At 47.8% G+C, this 16,839-nt stretch overlaps 1 protein-coding gene and 1 long non-coding RNA gene across 6 annotated transcripts in view; one reads left to right on the forward strand and one right to left on the reverse strand.

Moving 5' to 3' along the window:
- Window positions 1-16,839, forward strand: part of LOC134890190 (uncharacterized) — a 594,901-nt gene that overhangs the window by 468,415 nt on the left and 109,647 nt on the right. For both annotated transcript variants that reach the window (XR_010171333.1, XR_010171331.1), the window contains exon 3: window positions 10,861-10,953. This is a non-coding gene — a long non-coding RNA (uncharacterized LOC134890190). The remainder of the gene's footprint in view (window positions 1-10,860; window positions 10,954-16,839) is intronic.
- ZNF219 (zinc finger protein 219) overlaps window positions 1-16,839 on the reverse strand; it is an 81,109-nt gene that overhangs the window by 26,444 nt on the left and 37,826 nt on the right. The window lies entirely within an intron of this gene.

The raw sequence follows: 16,839 nt of genomic DNA on the forward strand, positions 1-16,839 counted from the left end.
TGCCTGCCCAGGCGTCGCATGGGTCGTCAGGGGCTCTAAAACGCCTGCTACCTCAAGCAGACCCAGATGTCGACACTGATACTGACACCAGTGTCGACGACGATGAGTCTAACCTGATGCCCACTAAGGCCATTCACTGCATGATTGAGGCAATGAAAGAGGTGTTACACATTTCTGATATAAATACAGGTACCACAAAAAAGGGTATTATGTTTGGGGAGAAAAAACTACCCGTAGTTTTTCCCCCGTCAGAGGAATTAAATGAAGTGTGTGAAGAAGCGTGGGCTTTCCCTGATAAAAAATTGGTAATTCCTAAGAAGGTACTAATGGCGTTCCCTTTCCCGCCAGAGGATAGGTCACGTTGGGAAACACCTCCTAGGGTGGATAAAGCGCTCACACGTTTGTCTAAAAAGGTGGCACTACCGTCTCCGGATACGGCCGCCCTCAAGGAACCTGCTGATAGAAAGCATGAGGCGATCCTGAAGTCTGTATATACACACACAGGCATTATACTTAGGCCAGCTATTGCGTCAGCTTGGATGTGCAGTGCTGCCGCTGCGTGGTCAGATAAACTGTCAGAAAATATTGACACATTAGACAGAGACACGATCCTGTTAACCATAGACCATATAAAAGACTCAGTCTTATATATGAGAGATGCACAAAGGGAAATCTGCCGACTGGCATCTAAAGTAAGTGCATTGTCCATTTCTGCTAGGAGAGGCTTATGGACTCGCCAGTGGACAGGAGATGCAGATTCAAAAAAGCACATGGAAGTGTTACCATATAAGGGTGAGGAATTATTTGGGGATGGTCTCTCGGACCTAGTTTCCACAGCAACGTCTGGGAAGTCAGCATTTTTACCCCATGTTCCCTCACGGCCTAAGAAGGTGCCGTTTTATCAGGTTCAGTCCTTTCGGACCCAGAAAAACAGGCGTGGAAAAGGCGGGTCCTTTCTGTCCAGAGGCAGAGGTAGGGGAAAAAGGCTGCAACAAACAGCAGGTTCCCAGGAGCAAAAGTCCTCCCCCGCTTCCTCGTCCAAGTCCGCCGCATGACTGTGGGGCTCCACTGGCGGAGCCTGGTACGGTGGAGGGTCGCCTCAAAAATTTCAGCGATCAGTGGGTTCGCTCACAGGTGGATCCCTGGATCCTGCAAATAGTATCTCAGGGGTACAAGCTGGAATTCGAGGCGTCCCCACCCCACCGGTTCCTAAAATCTGCCTTGCCGATTGCTCCCTCAGACAGGGAGGCGGTGCTAGCGGCAATTCACAAGCTGTATTCCCAGCAGGTGATAATCAAGGTACCCCTACTTCAACAAGGCCGGGGTTATTATTCCACACTATTTGTGGTACCGAAACCGGACGGTTCGGTGAGACCCATTCTAAATTTGAAATCCTTGAACACGTACATAAAGAAATTCAAGTTCAAGATGGAATCGCTCAGGGCGGTTATTGCAAGCCTGGACGAGGGGGATTACATGGTATCCCTGGACATCAAGGATGCTTACTTGCATGTCCCCATTTACCATCCTCACCAGGAGTACCTCAGATTTGTGGTACAGGATTGCCATTGCCAATTCCAGACGCTGCCGTTTGGACTGTCCACGGCACCGAGGGTATTCACCAAGGTTATGGCGGAAATGATGATACTCCTTCGAAGAAAGGGTGTTTTAATTATCCCGTACTTGGACGATCTCCTAATAAAAGCGAGGTCCAAGGAACAGTTGTTGGTGGGAGTAGCACTATCTCAGGAGGTGCTGCACCAGCACGGCTGGATTCTGAATATCCCAAAGTCACAGCTGGTTCCGACGACATGGCTACTGTTCCTGGGTATGATTCTGGATACAGTCCAGAAGAAAGTGTTTCTCCCGGAGGAGAAAGCCAGGGAGTTGTCATCTCTAGCCAGAGACCTCCTGAAACCAAAACAGGTGTCAGTGCATCGCTGCACGCGGGTCCTGGGAAAGATGGTGGCTTCTTACGAAGCAATTCCCTTCGGCAGGTTCCATGCCAGAATCTTTCAGTGGGACCTGTTGGACCAGTGGTCCGGATCGCATCTTCAGATGCATCGCTTGATAACCCTGTCTCCAAGAACCAGGGTGTCTCTACTGTGGTGGCTGCAGAGTGCCCATCTTCTAGAGGGCCGCAGATTCGGCATACAGGACTGGGTCCTGGTGACCACGGATGCCAGCCTTCGAGGCTGGGGGGCAGTCACACAGGGAAGAAACTTCCAAGGACTATGGTCGAGTCAGGAGACTTCCCTTCACATAAATATTCTGGAACTAAGGGCCATCTACAATGCCCTAAGTCAAGCAAAATCCCTGCTTCTACACCAGCCGGTACTGATCCAGTCAGACAACATCACGGCAGTCGCCCATGTAAATCGACAGGGCGGCACAAGAAGCAGGATGGCGATGGCAGAAGCCACAAAAATTCTCCGATGGGCGGAGAATCATGTACTAGCACTGTCAGCAGTGTTCATTCCGGGAGTGGACAACTGGGAAGCAGACTTCCTCAGCAGACACGACCTCCACCCGGGAGAGTGGGGACTTCATCCAGAAGTATTTCAGATGCTGGTAAACCGTTGGGAAAAACCACAGGTGGACATGATGGCGTCCCGCCTCAACAAAAAGTTAAAAAGATATTGCGCCAGGTCAAGGGACCCTCAGGCGGTAGCTGTGGACGCTCTAGTGACACCGTGGGTGTACCAGTCGGTTTATGTGTTCCCTCCTCTGCCTCTCATACCAAAGGTATTGAGAATAATAAGAAAGAGAGGAGTAAACACCATTCTCGTGGTTCCGGATTTGCCAAGACGAGCGTGGTACCCGGAACTTCAAGAGATGCTCTCAGAGGACCCGTGGCCTCTACCGCTCAGACAGGACCTGCTACAGCAGGGGCCCTGTCTGTTCCAAGACTTACCGCGGCTGCGTTTGACGGCATGGCGGTTGAACACCGGATATTAAACGAAAAGGGTATTCCGGAAGAAGTCATTCCTACGCTTATTAAGGCCAGGAAAGATGTTACGGCAAAGCATTATCACCGCATATGGCGGAAATATGTTGCATGGTGCATTTCCTGCAAGCAGGAGTGAATATGGGCCTAAAACTAGGCTCCATTAAAGTACAGATCTCGGCTCTGTCGATTTTCTTTCAAAAAGAACTAGCTTCAGTACCTGAAGTTCAGACATTTGTGAAAGGAGTGCTGCATATTCAGCCCCCATTTGTGCCTCCTGTGGCACCTTGGGATCTCAACGTGATGTTGAGCTTCTTAAAATCACATTGGTTTGAGCCACTAAAAACCGTGGATCTGAAATATCTCACGTGGAAAGTGGTCATGTTATTGGCCTTGGCTTCAGGCAGGCGAGTGTCAGAATTGGCGGCTTTATCATGTAAAAGCCCTTATCTGATTTTCCATATGGATAGGGCGGAATTGAGGACTCGTCCCCAATTTCTCCCTAAGGTGGTGTCAGCGTTTCACCTGAACCAGCCTATTGTGGTACCTGCGGCTACTAAGGATTTGGAGGACTCCAAGTTGCTAGACGTTGTCAGGGCCCTGAAAATATATGTTTCCAGGACGGCTGGAGTCAGAAAATCTGACTCGCTGTTTATCCTGTATGCACCCAACAAGCTGGGTGCTCCTGCTTCTAAGCAGTCTATTGCTCGCTGGATTTGTAGTACAATTCAGCTTGCACATTCTGTGGCAGGCCTGCCACAGCCAAAGTCTGTGAATGCCCATTCCACAAGGAAGGTGGGCTCATCTTGGGCGGCTGCCCGAGGGGTCTCGGCTTTACAACTTTGCCGAGCAGCTACTTGGTCAGGGGCAAACACGTTTGCAAAATTCTACAAATTTGATACCCTGGCTGAGGAGGACCTGGAGTTCTCTTATTCGGTGCTGCAGAGTCATCCGCACTCTCCCGCCCGTTTGGGAGCTTTGGTATAATCCCCATGGTCCTTACGGAGTTCCCAGCATCCACTAGGACGTCAGAGAAAATAAGAATTTACTCACCGGTAATTCTATTTCTCGTAGTCCGTAGTGGATGCTGGGCGCCCATCCCAAGTGCGGATTGTCTGCAATACTTGTAAATAGTTTTCTCTAACGTCCTAGTGGATGCTGGGGACTCCGTCAGGACCATGGGGAATAGCGGGCTCCGCAGGAGACAGGGCACATCTAAAAAGCTTTTTAGGTCACATGGTGTGTACTGGCTCCTCCCCCTATGACCCTCCTCCAAGCCTCAGTTAGGTTTTTGTGCCCGTCCGAGAAGGGTGCAAACTGGATGGCTCTCTTAAGGAGCTGTTTAGTAAAGTTTTTTTTTAGGTTTCTAATCAGTGATTCCTGCTGGCGACAGGATCACTGCAACGAGGGACTTAGGGGAGAGACTTGCAACTCACCTGCGTGCAGGAGGATTGAAGTTTTAGGCTACTGGACACTGAGCTCCAGAGGGAGTCGGAACACAGGTCAGCCTGGGGTTCGTCCCGGAGCCGCGCCGCCGATCCCCCTTACAGACGCTGAAGAAAGACGGCGGAACGGAGGTCCGGAAACAGGCGGCAGAAGACTTCACAGTCTTCAGAGAGGTAGCGCACAGCACTGCAGCTGTGCGCCATTGTTGCTACACGGCTCACTGACACGGTCACGGAGGGTGCAGGGCGCTGCTGGGGGCGCCCTGGGCAGCAATATAAATACCTATTTGGCAAATAAATACATCACATATAGCCATTAAAGCTATATGTATGTATTTAACCCAGGCCAGTTTTCCTAATAACCGGGAGAAAAGCCCGCCGTGAAAGGGGCGGAGCTTATTCTCCTCAGCACTCAGCGCCATTTTCCTGACCAGCTCCGCTGGTGAGGAAGGCTCCCACTCTCCCCTGCACTACAGAAACAGGGTTAAAGAGAAGGGGGGCATAAATTGGCGATATAATTATATATTAAGAGCCCATATATAGAAACAACACCTTCTAGGGTTGTTATATACATTATGGCGCTTTTGGTGTGTGCTGGCAAACTCTACCTCTGTCTCCCCAAAGGGCTAGTGGGTCCTGTCCTCTATCAGAGCATTCCCTGTATGTGTGTGCTGTAGGTCGGTACGTGTGTGTCGACATGTATGAGGAAAATGTTGGTGAGGAGACGGAGAAAATTGCCTGTAATGGTGATGTCACTCTCTAGGGAGTCGACACCAGAATGGATGGCTTACTTATGGAATTACGTGATAATGTCAACACGCTGCAAGCCGGTTGACGACATGAGACAGCCGGGGGACAAATTAGTATCGGTCCAGGCGTCTCAGACACCGTCAGGGGCTTGTAAAAACGCCCATTTACCTCAGTCGGTCGACAGACACTGACACGGACACTGACCCCAGTGTCGACGGTGAAGAAACAAACGTATTTTTCCTTTAGGGCCACAAGTTACATGTTAAGGGCAATGAAGGAGGTGTTACGTATTTCTGATACCACAAGTACCACAAATAAGGGTATTTTGTAGGGTGGGAATAAACTACTTGTAGTTTTGCCTGAATCAGATAAATTAAATGAAGTGTGTGATGATACGTGGGGTTCCTCCGACAGAAAGTTATGGGCGGTATACCCTTTTTCCCGCCAGTAGTAAGGGCGAGTTGGAAAACACACCTTAGGGTGGACAAGGCGCTCACACGCATATAAAAAACATGGCGTTACCGTTTCCAGATACGGCCGCCCTCAAGGAGCCAGCTGATAGGAAGCTGAAAAATATCATAACAGTATATACACACATACTGGTGTTATACTACGACCAGCAATCGCCTCAGCCTGGATGTGCAGCGCTGAGGGGGCTTGGTCGGATTTCCTGACTGAAAATTTTGATACCCTTGACAGGGACAGGATTTTATTGTCTATAGAGCATTTTAGGGATGCATTTCTATATATGTGTGATGCGCAGAGGCATATTTGCATTCTGGCATCAAAGAGTAAATGTGATGTACATATCTGCCAGACGAAGACACGACAGTGGTCAGGTGAGGCAGATTCCAGACGGCATATGGAAGTATTGCCGTATAAAGGGGCGGTCCATTGGACCTGGTGGCCATGGCAACAGCTGAAAAATCCACCTTTTGTTACCCCGAGTCACATATTGGCAGAAAAGGACACAGTCTTTTCAGTCTCAGTCCTTTCGTCCCCATACGGGCAGGCGGGCGAAGGCCAGTCATATCTGCCCAGGGGGAGAGGAAAGGGAAGAAGACTGCAGCAAGCAGCTCATTCCCAGGAACAGAAGCTCCTCACGGCTTCTGCCAAGTCCGCAGCATAACGCTGGGGCCGTACAAGCGGACTCAGGTGCGGTAGGGGGTCATCTCAAGAGTTTCAGCAACACTCGCAAGGGAACTCCGGGATCCTACATGTAATATCCCAGGGGTACATTGGAAATTCGAGACGTCTCCCCCTCACACAATTCACAGGCTGTATTCCCAGCAGGTGATAATCAAAGTACCCTTCTTACAACAAGGAAGGGGGTAGTATTCCACACTATATTGTGGTACTGAAGCCAACCGGCTCGGTGAGATCTGAAATATTTGAACACTTACATACAAGCGTTCAAATCAAGATGGAGTCACTCGGAGCAGTGATAGCGAACCAGGAAGAAGGGGACGATATGATGTCACTGGATATCAGGGACGTTTACCTACAGGTCCAAATTTGCCCTTCTCACCAAGGGTACTTCAGGTTCCTGGTACAGAACTGTCACTATCAGTTCAGACGCTACCGTTTGGATGGTCCACGGCGCCCCGGGTCTTTACCAAGGTAATGGCCGGTATGATGATTTTTCTTAAAAGAAACATGGACGCTTTCCTGATAAGGGCAAGGTCCAGAGAACAGTTGGAGGTCGGAGTAGCACTATCTTAAGTAGTTCTACGACAGCACGAGTGGATTCTAAATATTCCAAAATCGCAGCTTTTTCCGACGACACGTCTACTGTTCCTAGGGAAGATTCTGGACACAGTCCAGAAAAACGTGTTTCTCCCAGTGGAGAAAACCAGGGAGTTATCCGAGCTAATCGGGATCCTCCTAAAACCAGGAAAAGTGTCAGTGCATCATTGCACAAGAGTCCTGGTAAAAATGGTGGCTTATTACGAAGCAATTCCATTCGGCAGATTTCCCGCAAGAACTCTTCAGTGGGATCTGCTGGACAAATGGTCCGGATCGCATCCTCAGATGCATCAGCGGATAACCCTATATCCAAGGAAAAGGGTGTCTCTCCTGTGGTGATTACAGAGTGCTCATCTTCTAGAGGGCCGCAGATTCGGCATTCAGGATTGGATGCCGGTGACCACGGAGGCCAGCCTGAGAGGCTGGGGAACAGTCACACAGGGAAAAAATTTCCAGGGAAGTGTGATTAAGTCTGGAGAATTCTCTCCGCATAAATAAGCTTAGAGCAAATTTATAATGCTCTAAACTTAGCTAGACCTCTGCTTCAAGGTCAGCCGGTATTGATCCAGTGGGATAACATCACGGCAGTCGCCCACGTAAACAGAAGGGCGGCACAAGAAGCAGGAGGGCAGTGAAAACTGCAAGGATTTTTCGCTAGGCGGAAAATCATGTGATAGCACTGTCAGCAGTGTTCTTTCCGGGAGTGGACGACTGGGAAGCAGACTTCCTCAGCAGGCATGACCTCCACCCGGGAGAGTGGAAACTTCATAGGGAAGTTTTTCAACATGATTGTGGACCGTTGGCAAAGACCAAAGGTGGACATGATGGCGTCCCGCCCGAACAAAAACGGGACAGGTATTCCGCCAGGTCATGAGACCTTCAGGCGATAGCTGTGGATGTTCTGGTAACACCGTGGGTGTACCAGTCTGTGTATGTGTTCCCTCCTCTGTTTCTCATAACCAGGGTATTGAGAATTATAAGACATAGAGGAGTATGAACTATACTAGTGGCTCCGGATTGGCCAAGAGGGACTTGGTACCCGGAACTTCAAGAAATGCTCACAGAGGACTAAGGGCCTGGGGAGCTAAGAAGGGACTTGATTCAGCAAGTACCATGTCTATTCCAAGACTTACCGCGGCTGCGTTTGACGGCATGGCGGTTGAATGCCGGATCCTGAGGGGAAAAGGCATTCCATAAGAGGTCATACCTACCCTGGTCAAAGCCAGGAAGGAGGTGACCGCACAACGTCATCACCACATGTGGTGAAAATATGTTGCGTGGGTGAGGCCAGGAAGGCTCCACGACGGAAATTCAACTAGGTCGATTTCTACACTTCCTGAAAACAGGAGTGTTTTGGACCTCAAATTGGGGTTCATTAACATTTAAATTTCGGCCCTGTAGATTTTCTTCCAGAAAGAATTGACTTCAGTTCCTGAAGTCCAGATTGTAAAGGATGTATTGCATATACAGCTTTTTTGTGCCCCTAGGGGCACCGTGAGATCTCAACATAGTGTTGGGATTTCTTAAAATCATATTGGTTTGAACCGCTCAAATCTGTGGATTTGAAATATCTCACATGGAAAGTGACCATGCTGTTGACAAATATCTCACATGGGAAGTGACCATGTTGTTAGCCCTGGCCTCGGCCAGGCGATTGTCAGAATGGGCGGCTTTGTCTTACAAAAGCCCATATTAAAATTTTCCATTTGAACAGGACAGAACTGGGACTCGTCTCCAGTTTCTTCATGAAGGGGTGTCAGCGTTTTCACCTGAAACAACCTCTTGTGGTGCCTGCGGCTACTAGGGACTTGGAGGACTCCAAGTTACTAGACGTGGTCAGGGCCCTAAAAATATATATATATATATATATATATAGTTAGGACGGCTGGAGTCAGAAAGTCTGACTTGCTGTTATACTGTATACACCCAACAAGTTGGGTGCTCATGCTTCTAAGCAGTCTATTGCACGCTGGATTTGTAGTACAATTCAGCTTGCACATTCTGTGGCAGGCCTGCCACAGACGAAATATGTAGATGCCCATTCCACAAGGAAGGTGGGCTCATCCTGGGCGGCTGCCCGAGGAGTCTCGGCATTACAACTTTGCCGAGCAGCTACGTGGTCAGGGGAGAACACGTTTGTAAAATTTTACTAATTTTGATACTCTGGCTAAGGAGGACCTGGAGTTCTCTCATTCGGTGCTGCAGAGTCATCCGCACTCTCCCGCCCGTTTGGGAGCTTTGGTATAATCCCCATGGTCCTGACGGAGTCCCCAGCATCCACTAGGACGTTAGAGAAAATAAGAATTTACTTACCGATAATTCTATTTCTCGTAGTCCGTAGTGGATGCTGGGCGCCCATCCCAAGTGCGGATTGTCTGCAATGCTTGTACATAGTTATTGTTACAAAAATCGGGTTATTACTATTGTTGTGAGCCATCTTTTCGGAGGCTACTTCGTTTTGTTATCATACTGTTAACTGGGTTCAGATCACAAGTTGTACGGTGTGATTGGTGTGGCTGGTATGAGTCTTACCCGGGATTCAAGATCCTTCCTTATTGTGTACGCTCGTCCGGGCACAGTACCTAACTGAGGCTTGGAGGAGGGTCATAGGGGGAGGAGCCAGTACACACCATGTGACCTAAAAAGCTTTTTAGATGTGCCCTGTCTCCTGCGGAGCCCGCTATTCCCCATGGTCCTGACGGAGTCCCCAGCATCCACTACGGACTACGAGAAATAGAATTATCGGTAAGTAAATTCTTATTATTGTTAACTAAAGGGTTATTGTTGAGCCATCTGTTGAGAGGTTCAGTTGTTTTCATACTGTCAAACTGGATATAGTATCACGAGTTGTACGGTGTGATTGGTGTGGCTGGTAAGAGTCTTACCCGGGATTCTAAATCCTTCCTTATTATGTCTGCTCGTCCGGGCACGGTGTCCTAACTGAGGCTTGGAGGAGGGTCATGGTGGGAGGAGCCAGTGCACACCAGGTAGTCCTAAATCTTTCTAGAGTGCCCAGCCTCCTTCGGAGCCCGCTATTCCCCATGGTCCTTACGGAGTTCCCAGCATCCACTACGGACTACGAGAAATAGAATTACCGGTGAGTAAATTCTTATTTTTTTCCCTGTAGTAATTGACTCTTTTTTAGGTATTTTAAAGTAGTCTGTTCTCTAATATCATATATATTTTATTTACATGGTATCATAATAGCAAATTGTACTGCTCTGTGCTGTCATACATTTACTTCAATTCTGTACTCGTACTTTGTACACCAGTCCTGACTAACTCCTGTTGAAAACACAAGCAGCTATCTGTAAGACCCTCCTACTTCTGGTAACTCTTCTTTCAGTCCCACACTCCCTGGAGAACAGCTAAATCCGGAAGACTGCAAAATACCCAGTGGCTCATCCTATGCTGAAAATAGGTCGCCATATGCAAAATGCCTCGGTATCTATTTTCTTGCAAAGTGCAGCGTCCTTTATTAGTCGTGACATAATATAAAATTCTTTAAATCTACAGATCATATTTTTTGTCAATAAACTAATGAGTACAGCTAAACGATGTTTGCTATCAAAATGTGGTCAAAAGATTTTGAATTTATTTTCTGATTTTCAGCTCCTGCTAGCTAGAGTCTCTTTGATAACCCTCTTCAAACAAGAAAATCTAAATGAGTAAAAAGTACAAAATAAACTACATTGTTATAGCCTGACAATAGCATTGATTAAGTACACTGCTCATTCAGACTGTTGAATTGTCCACTGCAAAATTAACAACCATTAAACATCAATTAACGCTCATTATGCTTAACATACAATGCTTAATAAACAAACATGGAGTTACAAACTGGAACATAAACCTAAATATAACCAAATGAGTATTAATCTTCTGGATCGTGTACTAAAGTATTGTTAATTTGGTGCAAATAATACCAAAGTTAATACACTGTATAAACAAATCTTGTTATGCTTTCCTTAGGGCATTGGTTCCAGAACTGTACACTGGGTCACCACAGTAAATTCACATGGCACTGACTGACAGCTGGTAAACCACTGGAACTCTATGAACAAGGTACTACTTTCAGGGTATGCAGGCTGCATGTGGCTCTAGGGCAGGCATTCCCAACCACGGTCCTCAAGGCACACTAACAGTGCAGGTTTTAGTGATATCCAGGCTTCAGCACAGATGGTTAAATCAAAATAACTGAGCTACTAATTAAGTCACCTGTGTTCAAGCCTGGATATCACTAAAACCTGCACTGTTGGTGTGCCCTGAGGACCGTGGTTGGGAATGCCTGGTCTAGGGAGTTGTGATCGGTAAATGTATAGTGTGCATTAACTCCTTCAGTGCCATCACTTTTTCTTTACTCTGAATGTTTTGGGAAAACCCTGTCCTATTTGTTTTTCTGGAAAATATGTTGGACTTAATTAAAAGGATTTCAAGGACAGACTATGATTGTACAACAGGCACACACATCCGATTAGTATTTGTGGTTAATTAAAATGAACTCAAAATATTCTTAACTTCTAATGTATTTTATGTTTTATTCAATCAAACTGCTCCTATGGCCAATATCCCATTAGTTGTGGTAATTTACCTCAGCTAATGGATTTGGCCAGGGCTATCCAGTTAGCCCCGATATACGGCCTCAGGCATCCGAAGTATAATCTGCGATAAGTAGCCATCGTAACTGAGATAACACATGGGATCGGGAACTTATCGTGGATCCCATGTGTTATTGCAAGATCGCGGGTCCTTTTTCGCTCTATAAAAATGGCCTTTAATTGGAAAGCGTGAAAATGACCATCAGTTAAAAATCGGGCTAGCAGGCTGTTTTTATTGGCCTAAAAATGATCGCACCTAATAGGATCCTGGCCTAAGCTGTTAGGACATAAATAGTTACTATGTTTGGATTGTATTACTCAATAAACTGACCTGTTGGGTAATTCTTTTAGAGTAGGAGTGGTGTGAAAAAAAGAATGCAGAGACACAAGGGGGAGGGAGGGAAATTCAATTGTTTTTGAACACCCGTAAGTAATAGGCACCCAGCGCTGACGGGCTCTAAAGCCGTGAGTGCCCATTACTTATTGCGACCAAATGGGCCTACTGAGATTTGGCTTTTGGGCTCACCGCACTCGCTTTTCCCAGCAGGATAAAGAATTGAAATGCTCCCGGTCACTTTACACCAGAGCTGCAGCAGCATTCAGCAATTGACTGTGCATCCTAGAGTCAATCAAATGACATTCAATGTAAGGTTGCATGTTGCATGTTGCAGAGCAGTGTAAATTGGGCCTAATTCACACGTGATTGCAGCAGCAAACTTTTTCTCTAATGCGCAAAACCATGTGCACTGCAGGTCTGGCAGATATAACATGTGCAGAGAGAGATTTGGGTGTGGTGTGTTCAAACTGAAATATAAATTGCAGTGTAAAAATAAAGCAGCCAGTATTTACCCTGCACAGCAACAAAATAACCCACCCAAATCTAACTCTCTGCACATGTTACATCTGCCAGACCTGCAGTGCACATGGTTTTGCGCATTAGAGAAGGATTTTGCTGCTGCGATCAGGTCTGAATTAGGCTCATTGTGCACATCATGCATACATATGGTAGCTTAACATTTTTCAGTTTCTTGCACACCACTATGGGCAAGTAAGGGGCTATTTAATGTACCATTGCTGCTGTAACTCTACCACCATGTGTCCTTTTGACTGCAGCAGTGTGCAAAAGAACATTAGATTTTTGTGCCTACGATGTAAGAAATCATCAGGAGAGGTTAATTTAAGTGCATACATAGCAGAAGGAAAACCTCACTCCATCTTTGCTTGCACCTCTATGGCTTGTGAGTAACTATAAGCCAGGCATTCCTGCTGGCGGAGAAAGGCTGCGCTATGGCCCTCATTCCGAGTGGATCACTCGCTAGCTACTTTTAGCAGCCGTACAAACGCATAGTCGCCACCCACGGGGGAGTGTATTTTCGCTTTGCAGGACTGTCAACGCCTGTGCAGCCGAGCGGTACAAAACCATTTTGTGCAAAACAAGACCAGCCCTGTAGTTACTTATTCTGTGCGATGATTGCTGCGACGAAGGTCCCGGAATTGACGTCAGATCCCACGCTGCAAACGCCTGGTCACGCCTGCGTTTTTCCAAACAGTCCCATAAAACGGTCCGTTGACACCCATAAACTCCCACTTCCTGTCAATCTCCTTGCGATCGGCTGTGCGAATGGAATCGTCGCTAGAAGCAGTGCTAAACAACGATGCTCTTTGTACCCGTATGCCGCGCGTGCACATTGCGGCCCATACGCATGCGTAGGTTTGCTGTTTTCTCTAACGTCCTAAGTGGATGCTGGGGACTCCGTAAGGACCATGGGGAATAGCGGCTCCGCAGGAGACTGGGCACATCTAAAGAAAGCTTTAGGACTATCTGGTGTGCACTGGCTCCTCCCCCTATGACCCTCCTCCAAGCCTCAGTTAGATCTCTGTGCCCGAACGAGAAGGGTGCACACTAGGGGCTCTCCTGAGCTTCTTAGTGAAAGTTTTAGTTTAGGTTTTTTATTTTCAGTGAGACCTGCTGGCAACAGGCTCACTGCATCGAGGGACTAAGGGGAGAAGAAGCGAACTCACCTGCGTGCAGAGTGGATTGGGCTTCTTAGGCTACTGGACATTAGCTCCAGAGGGACGATCACAGGCCCAGCTTGGATGGGTCCCAGAGCCGCGCCGCCGGCCCCCTTACAGAGCCAGAAGGCAGAAGAGGTCCGGAAAATCGGCGGCAGAAGACGTCCTGTCTTCAACAAGGTAGCACACAGCACTGCAGCTGTGCGCCATTGCTCTCAGCACACTTCACACTTCGGTCACTGAAGGTGCAGGGCGCTGGGTGGGGGCGCCCTGAGACGCAATAAAAACACCTTGGATGGCAAAAAAATGCATCACATATAGCTCCTGGGCTATATGGATGCATTTAACCCCTGCCAAAATACATAGAAAAACGGGGGATAAGGCCGCCGAAAAGGGGGCGGAGCCTATCTCCTCAGCACACTGGCGCCATTTTCCCTCACAGCTCCGTTGGAGGGAAGCTCCCTGTCTCTCCCCTGCAGTCACTACACTACAGAAAGGGTTAAAAAAGAGAGGGGGGCACTAATTAGGCGCAGTATTAACTATACAGCAGCTATAAGGGGAAAAACACTTATATAAGGTTATCCCTGTATATATATAGCGCTCTGGTGTGTGCTGGCAAACTCTCCCTCTGTCTCCCCAAAGGGCTAGTGGGGTCCTGTCCTCTATCAGAGCATTCCCTGTGTGTGTGCTGTATGTCGGTACTTTTGTGTCGACATGTATGAGGAGAAAAATGATGTGGAGACGGAGCAGATTGCCTGTAATAGTGATGTCACCCCCTAGGGGGTCGACACCTGTGTGCATGAACTGTTGGAAGGAATTACGTGACAGTGTCAGCTCTGTATAAAAGACAGTGGTTGACATGAGACAGCCGGCTACTCAGCTTGTGCCTGTCCAGACGTCTCATAGGCCGTCAGGGGCTCTAAAGCGCCCGTTACCTCAGATGGCAGATATAGACGCCGACACGGATACTGACTCCAGTGTCGACGGTGAAGAGACGAATGTGACTTCCAGTAGGGCCACACGTTACATGATTGAGGCAATGAAAAATGTTTTACACATTTCTGATAATACGAGTACCACCAAAAAAAAGGGGTATTATGTCGGTGAGGAAAAACTACCTGTAGTTTTCCTGAATCTGAGAAATTAAATGAGGTGTGTGATGATGCGTGGGTTTCCCCCGATAACAACTGATAATTTCTAAATGTTATTGGCATTATATCCTTTCCCGCCAGAGGTTAGGGTGCGTTGGGAAACACCCCCTAGGGTGGATAAAGCGCTCACACGCTTGTAAGGGCTCTACCTTCGCCTGAGATGGCCGCCCTTAAGGATCCTGCTGATAGAAAGCAGGAGGGTATCCTAAAAGGTATTTACACACATACTGGTGTTATACTGCGACCAGCAATCGCCTCAGCCTGGATGTGCAGTGCTGGGTTGGCGTGGTCGGATTCCCTGACTGAAAATATTGATACCCTAGATAGGGACAGTATATTTTTGCCTATAATAAGAATTTACTTACCGATAATTCTATTTCTCGTAGTCCGTAGTGGATGCTGGGGACTCCGTCAGGACCATGGGGTTTAGCGGCTCCGCAGGAGACAGGGCACAATAATAAAAGCTTTAGGATCAGGTGGTGTGCACTGGCTCCTCCCCCTATGACCCTCCTCCAAGCCTCAGTTAGGATACTGTGCCCGGACGAGCGTGCATAATAAGGAAGGATATTGAATCCCGGGTAAGACTCATACCAGCCACACCAATCACACCGTACAACCTGTGATCTGAACCCAGTTAACAGTATGATAACAACGAAGGAGCCTCTGAAAAGATGGCTCACAACAAGAATAACCCGATTTTTGTAACAATAACTATGTACAAGTATTGCAGACAATCCGCACTTGGGATGGGCGCCCAGCATCCACTACAAACTACGAGAAATAGAATTATCGGTAAGTAAATTCTTATTTTCTCTAACGTCCTAAGTGGATGCTGGGGACTCCGTCAGGACCATGGGGATTATACCAAAGCTCCCAAACGGGCGGGAGAGTGCGGATGACTCTGCAGCACCGAATGAGAGAACTCCAGGTCCTCCTCAGTCAGGGTGTGCCCCTGACCAAGTAGCAGCTCGGCAAAGTTGTAAAGCCGAGACCCTTCGGGCAGCCGCCCAAGATGAGCCCACTTCCTTGTGGAATGGGCTTTTACTGATTTTGGCTGTGGCAAGCCTGCCACAGAATGTGCAAGCTGAATTGTACTACAAATCCAGCGAGCAATCGTCTGCTTAGAAGCAGGAACACCCATCTTGTTGGGTGCATACAGGCTAAACAGCGAGTCAGATTTTCTGACTCCAGTCGTCCTGGAAACATATATTTTCAGGGCCCTGACAACGTCAAGTAACTTGGAGTCCTCCAAGTCCCTAGTAGCCGCAGGTACCACAATAGGTTGGTTCATGTGAAAAACAGAAAACACCTTAAGGAGAAATTGAGGACGAGTCCTCAATTCTGCCCTGTCAGAATGAAAAATTAAGTAAGGGCTTTTATATGATAAAGCCGCCCATTCTGACACACGCCTGGCTGAAGCCAGGGCTAATAGAATCTTCACCTTCCATGTGAAATATTTTAATTCCACAGTGGTGAGTGGATCAAACCAATGTGACTTTAGGAAACTCAAAACAACATTGAGATCCCAAGGTGCCACTGGGGGCACCAAAGGAGGCTGTATATGCAGTACCCCTTTTACAACCGTCTGAACTTCAGGCACTGAAGCCAGTTCTTTCTGGAAGAAATTCGACCAGGGTCGAAATTTGAACCTTAATGGACCCTAATTTTAGGCCCATAGACAGTCCTGTTTTCAGGAAATGTAGGAAACGACCCAGTTGGAATTCCTCTGTAGGGACCTTCTTGGCCTCACACCACGCAACATATTTTCGCCAAATGCGGTGAAAATGTTTTGCGGTTACATCCTTCCTGGCTTCGACCAGGGTAGGGATGACTTCATCTGGAATGCCCTTTCAGGATCCGGCGTTCAACTGCCATGCCGTCAAACGCAGCCGCGGTAAGTCTTGGAACAGACAAGGCCCCTGCTGGAGCAGGTCCTCTCTTAAAGGTAGAGGCCACGGTTCTTCCGTGAGCATCTCTTGAAGTTCCGGGTACCAAGTCCTTCTTGACCCATCCGGAACCACGAGTATCGTTCTTACTCATCTCCTTCTTATGATTCTCAGTACTTTTGGTATGAGATGCATAGGAGGGAACACATACCCTGACTGGTACACCCACAGTGTTACCAGAGCGTCCACCGCTATTGCCTGAGGGTCCCTTGACCTGGCGCAATATCTGTCTAGTTTTTTGTT

Source organism: Pseudophryne corroboree, chromosome 1 (genome assembly GCF_028390025.1).
Source record: "Pseudophryne corroboree isolate aPseCor3 chromosome 1, aPseCor3.hap2, whole genome shotgun sequence".
In the NCBI taxonomy this organism is placed as follows: Eukaryota; Metazoa; Chordata; class Amphibia; order Anura; family Myobatrachidae; genus Pseudophryne; species Pseudophryne corroboree.